The sequence below is a fragment of the Gopherus flavomarginatus genome, chromosome 8 (genome assembly GCF_025201925.1).
Source record: "Gopherus flavomarginatus isolate rGopFla2 chromosome 8, rGopFla2.mat.asm, whole genome shotgun sequence".
Lineage (NCBI taxonomy): Eukaryota > Metazoa > Chordata > Testudines > Testudinidae > Gopherus > Gopherus flavomarginatus.
This window is the reverse complement of record NC_066624.1, coordinates 108547549-108558672: the sequence shown is the minus strand read 5'-3', so window position 1 is coordinate 108558672 and position 11124 is coordinate 108547549. Positions and strand designations below refer to the sequence as shown.

General features: G+C 57.4%; 1 long non-coding RNA gene across 2 annotated transcripts; it reads right to left on the bottom strand.

Moving 5' to 3' along the window:
* Nucleotides 1-1063: 1063 nt before the first annotated feature.
* LOC127056275 (uncharacterized) lies at nt 1064-2726 on the bottom strand. 2 transcript variants are annotated; one of them, XR_007775765.1, is made up of 3 exons: nt 2662-2726; nt 2427-2473; nt 1064-1824 (listed from the first exon to the last, which is right to left on the bottom strand). It is a non-coding gene; the product is annotated as an uncharacterized LOC127056275 (long non-coding RNA). The 2 variants fall into 2 exon arrangements; XR_007775766.1 differs by lacking the exon at nt 2662-2726 and adding an exon at nt 2615-2641.
* Between the last annotated feature and the right edge of the window lie 8398 nt (nt 2727-11124).

The following is an 11124-nucleotide window of genomic DNA, read 5'->3' as shown; positions in this document are numbered from 1 at the left end:
GCCCTCGGCAGCACACGCAGCCAAGAGGGTGCAGGGCTTTGATGCAGGCAACACATGATGGGAGCTGCACAGAGCTTTTGCCAGGCTCAGGGAAGGAACCAATAGCACCAGGGCACTCGAGCAGATTAAGGATTGCAAGGCGCTGGTAATTGCTTTGCAGTATAAGAACAGGCCCTCTTTTATCCCTCGCCCTGATCTCCCATCCCCTACTGGCCCAGCTCCCCTCCCCGCACTGGCTGACAGATGCCACTTGCCCAGCCCCATCCGCGAAGAGGAGGGAAGTAGGAAGCAGCTGCCACGGTTGGGATGGATCGGTCATGCCCAGTGATTTGGGGGGCGGTGGGTGGGGGCGCTCCTGCAGCACGGCAACATCTCCTTTCGGTGGATGCGCGTGCAAATGGTGCAATTCAGGTCACCAGCGAGGCTAACACGAGTGGCTCAGCCTTGTCCCGAAAAGATGGTGGCTGACCTTGCAAGACCTCCAACGCTCTGCTCAGGAGAGCGACGATAGGGGGTAGCAGGGGCACAGGCAGAGCTGGGAGCACAGGGAGCCCAGGGCTGGCAGGTCCCCTGTGGGGCACACCTGGGACTGACACAGCAGGGCATGCAAAGGTGTCATATTTCACAATTGCAATTCCTTAGCCCAGAACTCAGGGAACCAACAAAACGTGTTGCAAATTGGATCCCAGCAGCTGGGCCTGCCCGCCCCGGGCTCCAAAAGCCCAGCACATCTGTGCTCCACAGCAGGGCCAAAAGGTGCCCAAACAAGAATCCCACTGTCATCTCTCCAGCAGCTGCCACAGGACTGGCCCTCGTAAGCACAGGAAGGAGCCGGTCCCTGCAGTGCTCATCTCCCCTGCAGAAGCAGAGCGCCCTGCATGAAGATCAAAGGGGAGCAGTTCCTGCCGAGACCCAGTCTGGCCGTGGGCCACAGCTACCACAGGACACCGTGGGTCACATTTAACCCCGTAGGCACCACGTTCCCCACCCCAATCTACCATAAAAAACCCATCTGCCTGACAGGCCTTCTGGGGAACAAAGCTGCAGCCGGTACTGCCAGAGCTGCCAAACCAATTCTATTTACAGAGGGACAGCTACAAAAATAAACAGAAGTGAGATTAGAAAATATCTGCTTCCCACACACTGCAAATGCCTCGGGTCACTGCGCTCCCTCTATCTGCGTTCCCCACATGCGGGGCTCCACTGTCTCTGGTCTCCCTGCGCACGGGGCTTCCCTATAAATAACCAGAAAGAAAGGGGTCACCTGGAGTTCACTAGGGGTGCCGTTCGCCTAGTGTTGTCCCTCTGCACGGGGCCGAGTCTTGCCCTGCAGGTTGTGTTTCACGACTGTATCTCTATATCTATATCTCTATCTTTACTATACTGCAGGGTTGCTACACCCCCGTTCAGTACAAGTGACCGCTCCTGTACTGAGTGTGGAGTTCGGGGCAAAAAGGAGGTTCTCCTGTTGCATCCTATCTCCATGTTTGCTGGGAGCGATGATTCACTCTTGAATCTCACTCTCTGGGCCCTGCACTATACTGCACTATACTGTTCACTAGAAGGAGCAGACGGTCACTAGCGCATCTGCAAAATGACTGGAGCCCTTGGGTTTGCTCTGGCAGGCCCAGCTAGAAACGGGGTTACAGGTGGAGCACATGCCTCTCGTCTTTTCGTGCTTTTTCCATTCCTTGTACACTAGCTGAAAATGAAAATATGCTAATCTTTGAACCCACCACACCTCTGTCCAGTCCACCACTGCTCTGCCCACCCCCAACTATCCCTTCCCCCTAAACGCCATCGTCAGCTCTGCCATCCATACAACTATCCCTCCCCCTACAGCCCATCCTCAGCACAGCCACCCATACAACTACTCCTTCCCCCTACACACCATCCTCAGCACTGCCACCCATACAACTACCCCCCCCACACTCCATCCTCAGCACTGCCACCCATACAACTACTCCTTCCCCCTACACCCCATCCTCAGCACTGCCACCCATACAACTACCCCCCCTACACTCCATCCTCAGCACTGCCACCCATACAACTACCCCTTCCCCCTATACCCCATCCTCAGCACTGCCACCCATACAACTACCCCTTCCCCCCACACCCCATCCTCAGCACTGCCACCCATACAACTATTCCCTCACCCACCCACCTCCAACTACCCTTCCCCCTACACCCCATCCTCAGCACTGCCACCCATACAACTACCTCTTCCCCCCACACCCCATCCTCAGCACTGCCACCCATACAACTACCACTTCCCCCTACACCCCATCCTCAGCACTGCCACCCATACAACTACCCCCCCTACACTCCATCCTCAGCACTGCCACCCATACAACTATTCCCTCACCCACCCACCTCCAACTACCCTTCCCCCTACACCCCATCCTCAGCACTGCCATCCATACAACTACCCCTCCCCCTACACCGTCCTCAGCACTGCCACCCATACAACTACCTCTTCCCCCCACACCCCATCCTCAGCACTGCCACCCATACAACTACCCCTTCCCCCTATACCCTATCCTCAGCACTGCCACTCATACAACTACCTCTTCCTCCTACACCCCATCCTCAGCACTGCCACCCATACAACTACCCCTTCCCCCTACACCCCATCCTCAGCACTGCTGCCCATAAAACTACCCCTTCCCCCTACACCCCATCCTCAGCACTGCCACCCATACAACTACCCCTCCCCCTACACCCCATCCTCAGCAGTGCCACCCATACAACTACCCCCTCACCCACTCCCCAACTACCCCCTCCCTTACACCCCATCCTCAGCACTGCCAACCATAAAACTATTCCCTCGCCTGCTCCCCCAACTACCAACTTCCCCTGCACATCCTCCTCTGCACTGCCACCCATAAAACCACCCCCTCCCAACTACCCCTTCCCCCTCTACACCCCATTCTCTCCATCACCACTCCCCCACACTCCCTGCTCCATCATCACTCCCCCCCTCCTTCGGCAACCGGCCGAAGCCGTGGGACCAGCGGACCCTCCGCAGGCAGGCCTTCGCAGAGACCGGCAGAGCGCCCCAGTGGCTTGCCGCCCCAAGCACACGCTTGGTGTGCTGGGGCCTGGGGCCGCCCCTGCCCCTGTGAACACCCACCTGCCACAGCCACTGTCCCCATGCTACTCTGCACCCCTTCGCCCCCCCCCCCATCCACAGCTGCCCCCTCCCCCCAGCACTGCATGCTCTGGTTGCAGGCTCCCCCTCTCCAGCCATGTGCCAGGGTGTGTGATCCACAGGGCATGGGGAGCCACCGGGGCCACGGCCTGACCACCAGCCCATGCACCAGTGCTGGGGGGGCAGGCTGCTGGGGGGGGCAGGGAAAGAGGAGGGCCAGGGGCAAATCTATGTCCCCGCCCCCGACTTTAACTGACGCTCGGGGGCCTCTGGTGCAGCAGCAGGCTCGGGAGCTTTGTCTGCCCCGTTGCCCTGAGCACCGAGATCTCCTCCCTCCCAGTGCCGGGCGCCGCACCCAGCCCCCCCGGCAGCCGCAGCCCCTCGCCCACTTGCCATGCGCTCATCGCAGCCTCCCCCCAGCCTGGCCATGCGCGGGGGCGGGGGCGTGTCCCATCCCCCGCCGGGGCGGTGCTGCTGCAGCCCGGCCCCCCCGGGAGCCTGACTGTATTTTTCCATTACCCCATCCTGGCTCCTTTGTCCTTTGCCCCGCCTCCTGCTCCCACGTGCGCCGCCCCCCGCCACGGTCCGGTGCGTGTGTGGGGAGGGAGCTCCGGTGCCCCCCCCCCCGCCGCCTCCATCCTGCAACCCGGGCGGGGGGCGGCTGCATGTGGCCCCTGGCAGCGTCCAGCTCGCGGCAGCTGGGGGGGGGGTGTTTGGGGTCGGGGTGTCTCTTGATCCGAGCCAGCGCCCTGCGCGGGATGCTGCAGCCCCAGCTGAGGGGCAGGGGACCCCGGGGAGCGGAAGCTAAAGGAGGGGAGCAGCGAGAAGCGCCCCCCCCCCGTTCCCTTTCCAAGCGCCCTGCAAAGCCCGCCGGGGACAGGCGCTAACGGCCGCCCCCCTGCAGCAGAGCCCCGGCCCCCCCAGCGCGGAACCCGCGGTCCCGGCGTGTCACTGCTGCAAAGCCCTGGCTCCCCGCGGCTGCCGGGAGAAGGGGCCCCCGGGCGGCTCGGTGCCAGCGACTGGCCCGCTCCCTTGCCGATGGGCGGGCAGTGCATGCACGGGGGAGAGGCGCTGCCTGCTCTGGGGGGCTGCTGCTGTGATCCTCGCCTCGGGGCTGCGCTCCCCTGGGTGCCGCTGGCCCCCAGGCCGGGCAGTCTGCCGCCTCCTCCCGCTCCGTGTGTCTCTCTCCCTGGGGCTCTGCTTGCCTTGGTATCGCTCGCACTCCCCAGGCTGGTCTCCTTCTCTTCCCGGATCTCTGCTCCCCTCGGTGCTGGCTCCCAGGGCTGGGAAACTCTCCCCCCGGAGTCCGGCTCCCACAGCCCAGGCTCGCTTAGCTCGCTCGCTCTCTGCCTGCTTCCCTGTCCCTGGCTCTCCGCTCCCCTCGATGCTGCTGGCTCCCAGGGCTCTCCCTCTCTCTCTGTCTCCTCCTCCTCTTCTTTCCTTCTCCCTCTCTCTTTGTATCTGTCTCCTTCTTCCCTTTTCCAGGATTTCTACCGCAGCCCAAGCCACCCCATATCTCTGCACCCCTGGGTGCTGCCTGCTGGCCCCTCTCCCAGTTCTCTGCACCCTGGGTGCTGCCTGCTGGCCTCCCTCCCAGAACTCTGCTCCCTGAGTGCTGCCTGTTGGCTCCCTCCCAGATCTCTGCAGCCCTGGGTGCTGCCTGCTGGGCCCCTCCCAGATCTCTGCTCCCTGAGTGCTGCCTGCTGGCTCCCTCCCAGATCTCTGCACCCCTGGGTGCTCCCTTCTGGCCGCCCTCCCAGATCTCTGCACCCCTGGGTGCTGCTGGCTCATGGGCAGAGTTGCTCTCCCACCCACTTATCTCCACCCACACACACGTGTGTTGTGCCGGAAGGGCTCTCCTTGAGACTCCCAGTCAGCAAACACCCAGCAGCGCTCCAGCCATTGCTGGAGAGAGAGGATTGCATAACCCTGCTCTCACCCTGGGGGTCCAGCCTGGGCTGCAAAACAGCCAAGCAATACCAGTTCACAGGAGACAGTGTGCATGGGAGAAGGAGATGGGCGAAGCAACCAGGACAGCTCCAGACCCCCAGCTCACTGCTCATTCTACAGAGCAAGCACCCTGCCCACCTGTCCCGCTCCTGCTGCCTGCGATGGCATAAACCTACACTCCACACAGAACACAGGCCAGAGTGGGAGGCAGGTGTTGCTTTGCCCCAGGGATGGCCTGTTCTGTGCTCTGCCCTATAATACACAGCACACAGCGACTATGCACACGTACTGCATACACAGCACCCTGCGACGGAGCAACAGTCAGCAGGCAACAGGCTGTCCCAGCAACGGCCTGTTCGGCTGGTCCCAGTCTGTGACGCACTCTTTTCTATACACCACAGAGTTCAGGGCGCGGCAGAACAAAGCCATGGCCTCGCCAGCTGTCACTGCGCTGCACAGCGCTGGCCACTGGGAGCGTCGCAGGGACGGCTGGATCCAGAGGCCACATAGACATCCTGATGCAGAGGAGGCACAAGTGGGAGGACCAGAAAGCTCCACATTCCAGCTGAGAGGAGGGGAAGGGTGGCCCTGTGGTGAGAAACATGTTGGAACATCCCAGTCCAAAAGGGGAACAAATGACCTGGCTAGTTTGCTGAGGAAGGACAGCCCAGAGGCCAGGGCATCAGCTTGGCGTTCGGGAAATGGGCATTCGATTCTTCCAGAAACCTGCTGTGTGACCTTAAATGGGGACGAGGGTCCTAACTGACCTCCTAAGGGTGCTGTGAGAATAAAAACATGATTTCTTTGTGATGTGCTTCGATACTACAGCACTGGGGGCCATGTAAGTACCGTAGCTAGATAGATAGCACATGTGGAGCAGACCCGAGAGAATGCCCCCACTCCAGGTTCTTTATCCACTCTTAGTAACCCATAGATGCTTCTAGTGGGAGCCAGGGCAGTGTTATATAACTCTAAAAGCCCCCTACTAGAGATCAGCAGCAGGGTTTGAACTTGGCATCTGCAGCACCAAACCAGAACTCTGCCAATCCTGCTAAGGGACTACATTAGCTAGCAGTGGTAGCGGGTTGTTATCTTCTATACGGACAAGCCTGTGGAGTGGGACAAGCTGCACACTGAGCATGCCCATTTCACAGCCATGTCAATGAGCCCGTGGTTTTCACTCTAGCTGGCAGCACCTACCAGGTTTCCTGCAAGCCCCTGACATTCCTGACTGGCTGACTCACTGCCAGGAGGCAGCATGCACAGCACCTGCATTTGTCTCCTCACCTGCACACCTTGCAGAGGTGCCTGTCAAACAGCCACTCCCCATGCTAGGGCCGTCAGAATATCCTCAGGCCTTGGACACAGCAGGCATCAAACCCACCTGACTTCATTTATCAAACTGGCTAGAGGAGCAACTCTTGGCTCCGGTCATGGGGGATTTGGATTGGGCCAGGGAATTTCCCAGAGTCCTGCTCTGGGCAACCCAGCCTACCTCTCAATAAAACAAATTTGCCTTGCAAATCTTCCCACGCCAATGCCTTACTGAGCAGCCAATCGCCTCTCCAGGCTGCCCAATACCAGGCATCTCCTAGCCGAGCTGGCAGAAGCACATGGATTGCTGGGCATCCAAATGTCCTCAACCCAATGACCCTAAGTGGGCCATGAAAAAATTCCAAGATGACTCCACTCCTGCCTCAAGTTTGGCATTTACGATTCCTCCAGCTGCAGAGATGACTCATCTGTCCCTGACCCACTGGTTTGGACCAGAGCGTGCCCCATATACTAACACTGTCCATGGCAAAGGACCGAACCAGTATAGGGGGAAAGGGGAGAAGAGAGACAAAAATTGCCTCTCCCCACCCAAGAAATCCACCTTTTTAAGTTTTTGCATGAATCTGGTGATGTGCTGACAACTTTGGAACCTGAGACCTCCACCCCCAGAATGGGGGCAGCCTGGGTATTATCAGCAGGACAAGCTTCAGCAATGGTCCCCTGTAGCAGGGTGATTACTCCGCTCCTGCCCTGAAGGGCTTAAAACAGCCCTGGGGGAAGGTTGTGGTTGGGAGCTGCTAAGATGGGCTGATTGGGAAGTGGCTGGAGAGAGAGAGAGAGAGAGAGAGAGAGAGAGAGAGAGATGGGTCTAGCTGCAGGGGGCTAGAGACAGGGCACCTGAGTGGAGCAGGGCTGGGGAAAGGCAAAGGAGTGGGGGAGCTTCAGCCTGGAAAGCCCCAGGCTGTGGCCTAGCATTGGGCTAACAGGTACTGGGGGTTGCAGAGGCAGCAGGTCCAAACCCCTTTGCCTATGATGAGTGGCTGATACTGCAGTCTGCCCTAGGGCACAGGCTAGACAATGACTTGCAGTAGCTGTATACTGAGGTGGGGATAGTGGGTGGGGGTTCCCCAGGGAGGGGAGACCCTAAGACTGAGGGGTTACTGCCAGGGGGCAGCAACCCAGACAACAGGGCACTGGGTCTGGGAGGGACATGGGGGGCCAGAGGACAGGCAGAGGGTGCTCTGGAGCTGGACTAAGCTAATTCCCAGAAGTCACCAGCAGGAGGTGCTGCAGGGGTGAGTTGCTCCTCTACATCCACCTATCAGCTCATCACTGTCCTGGATGCGTGGCTGCGTGTCTGGAGAACAGAGCCCCACTGACCTCATTCAGTGCAGGGCAAGCGATGGGTGGTCGTTGCTGACCTGGGCTGGATGCAAACCAGTGAGCTGGGGTGAACAGCTCCAAACCTCCCCCCCAGTCCCCACTTAAAGCACGCTGAGTCCTTCTGGCCCTCCCACAACTGGTTTTGGCAGCCAGGGCTTGTGTTTGTGGTCTGTAGGTCCCGAGAGAGCTGCCCTGGCAATCCTATAACAGCTGATGGCTGGGACTGCTCAGGCAGCATCTTCTCTAATCCCCCTCAGGTCTGCTGATGAAGCTACAACAGAGGCCAAGGTATGAACGAGTCAGCACCTCTTCCCGCTCATCCGCACTGGGCTCCACCCCGTGTGTAGGGGGCCTCTGCAGATCACAGGAGCAGGCCCTATGAAGACAGCCAGAGGCCTTGGGAAGCAAGAGAGCAGGCAGGGGAGGAGGAAGGCACAGGCTCAGGGGCAGATGTAGAGTTAGTGGGGGCCCTGTGTGCGGTTCAGGGCTGCCCAGAGGATTCAGAGAGCCGCTTCCATTAAAAAAACTGCAATATTATAGAATACTATATTCTTGTGAGGGCCCCAGTGGGGCTCGGGGCCTGGAGCAAATTGCTCCACTTGCCCCCCCCCCACTCCCTCTGGGCAGCCCTGGGTGTGGCTTCATTTTCGGTGCCCCCCTCTCAGGACCCAGCCAAGAAAAAGAACTTTCTCTCATCTCCCCTACCCCCCGTTTTCCATTCTGTTTTTTTTCATCCTCCTATATTATAAGTAAGAGGAAGTAAATAAACAAGGTCCCTCACTTTATTGTTGGGGTGTGGGAGGGGGTGCAGGGTGTGGGCTCTGTGCTGGGGTGGGCTCTGGGAGGCTCCACCCCCTACAGCTCCCATTGGATGTAGTTCCCAGCCAATGGGAGCTGGGGAGTTGGGGCAGAGGGCTGCAGGGACATGCTGGCCACTTCCGTGAGCGGTGCGGTGGGAGGGAGGCAGTGCCAGCAGCCTTAACCTTGCTGCTGGCACAGCTCTGCATGCCCCTTGGGGGAAGGGAGGGTCTCTGAGGGTCTCCCCGTCAGCTTCCAAGAGCAGTGGGGGGCCACCGGCCACAGAAGGGAGGCAGCCTGCCTGCCTGAGCCCTGCTTTGCCCCTGGCAGGGACTCGGGGGCAGGTTATCAGATGAGATTTGTCCTGCATTTTGGGGGACCCCCTCATTGGGGGGCCTGTGCCACCACACTGTTTGTTTCATGATAAATCTGCCCGTGCACAGGCTGTGGGGTGGATTTCAAAAGCCCTCCACCAGCCTCGTCACGTGAGTGAGCATTTGCAGGGTGGAGATCACAGGGAGCAATGAAAGAGGCCAGCTGGGAACATGGGTGCTGGAACTAGGGGCAGGGTGGATAAAAATCAATGATTTTTTTAAAAATAAAATCAGATTTTTGTATTTAAATGGGTTATTTTAATTAAATTGGATTTTTTGATAAGTTTTTTTGAGGAATAAATCTAAAGATAGCTCAAAGATATCTCATCATAGGGATTATCAATTCTAATTCTATAATGTGAGACAATATATTCATGTAATATGTAAGAAGAATTTTGTAAATGGGTCCCGAATCCATGAACTATTGGAACTCAATCTTATGGGGTTCCAGGGGCTTCTGTATAGATTATTTAGGTTAATCTTTCTATCTACCCAATGGGACTCAGTGCTCAGTCTAGAAGATACCATTGGAGATGCTGAGTTTTGCAGTTCTCAAACTGTGGATTTGTGTCTCCAGAGATAACATGCTTGTTAACAGCAAAAATGTTATTTCTCATCTCTCTGTATTATTTATTTAATAACAGACCTCAGCCTTGTCCCTCTGCAAATTTGTGTATATAGACTCAAATCCCTTACCTCTCTCTCTTAAGTGCAGAGTTTCAAAAAGTTCAATGAATAGAAGATTGTTGGGGGCGGAATAGATCTGGACAAGGAGAAGGCTGGAGATAAACATGAGAAGGGAGGGACAAGCAGTAGAAACAAAAGTGAAACTGTTTCAGCTGCCTATTCCAGAATGCACTTTTATGTAGAAATTCATGAATAAATTGAGTCTTCCTGACTAGTGATTTAAATCAATTCCACCCTGACTAGGGTGCTGGAAGTGCTGCTGCAACCCCTGGCTTGAAGTGGATTCCAGCATATGCAGAGTTTAAAGTTTGGCTCAATGATTCTCAGCACCCCTGAGAACACTATACAAAGTGTTCCAGCACCCTGACTGGGAGCGGAGGGCCTGGAAGGAATGAACCTCCCAGCTAACAAGGGGCAGGGAGTTAGGAAATGCACCCTCTCCATCCTTCAGAGGCTGGCCCAGGGAGCAGCAGAGCTGAGTATCAGAGTGATGGAGGGCTGCTAAATCAGTGCTGGCACAGACAGAGGGCCCAGCTAGCCCTGCCCGTGCCCTGGGGATGTCACTCTAAGGCCTTTGGCATCTCTGCTGCGGGCCCCTTTGGCACCATTGTCATGTGAATGGTTCCCTGCTGGAGGCTAGGCCGAGACCCTGCTGATTTTGCTGCACAACTGTCCAGGGGCAAGGACTTACAGTCCCCTGGGCTGGATCTGAACTGATCGGTGAGAGACAACAGGCTCTGGCATCCTATTGCCAGTCCCTGAGCATACCGCCCCCCTCCCTGCCATCAGCTCTGCTAGGTTCTCACTTTAATCTGCTTTTAACACTACAGTTTAAGGCCTCCCATCTGGTGACTCCCCTGGCACATGGGTGCTGTCACAGAGCCACAAGGGCTGCAGCCTGGCACTTCACACCCCTTTGTTCCCTCACTGGCACTCAGCAGCGCTCGGTAATGAGCCGCCACAGGGGGCTCTGGTCCCAGCACCTGCAGCCAGTGGTGCTCCCATACAAACACCTGGTAAGGTACAGCCACGCAGGAACAGAGCGGCTTGGGGCTCACACAGAACTGCGGCTCTTGGCACATTCCCTTCACCAGGTAATAATGACTCCTTACACCCAATGATCTCAAAGCCCTTTAGCTGAGTTTATTTTTCATAAAACCACCCAAGTCATTTTGTCCTGGTGTAGCAGATTGGGGAAACTCAGGCACAGAGAAGGGCTGGGGCTTGCCCAGAGTGTCACAGTGAGTCAGGGGTAAAGCTGGCAATAGAACCCAGGAGTCCTGGCTCCTTGTTCGAATCACTTGATAACAGTCTGAGAGCATGTGCCTTTCTACCCAGTCCTTGGGAACGCCCTAAGGCACAGCGATGTATCTGGTCAGATCGCCGCCTGACTCAAGCCTCCCTCGACCCTGGCTGAGCTTGAGAAAGAACCGATCCTGCCCTCAGAGAAGGGAAACACAGCAGCAGGTTTGGCTCTTGTAAAGTCCCTGCCAGCAGAACGGCTCT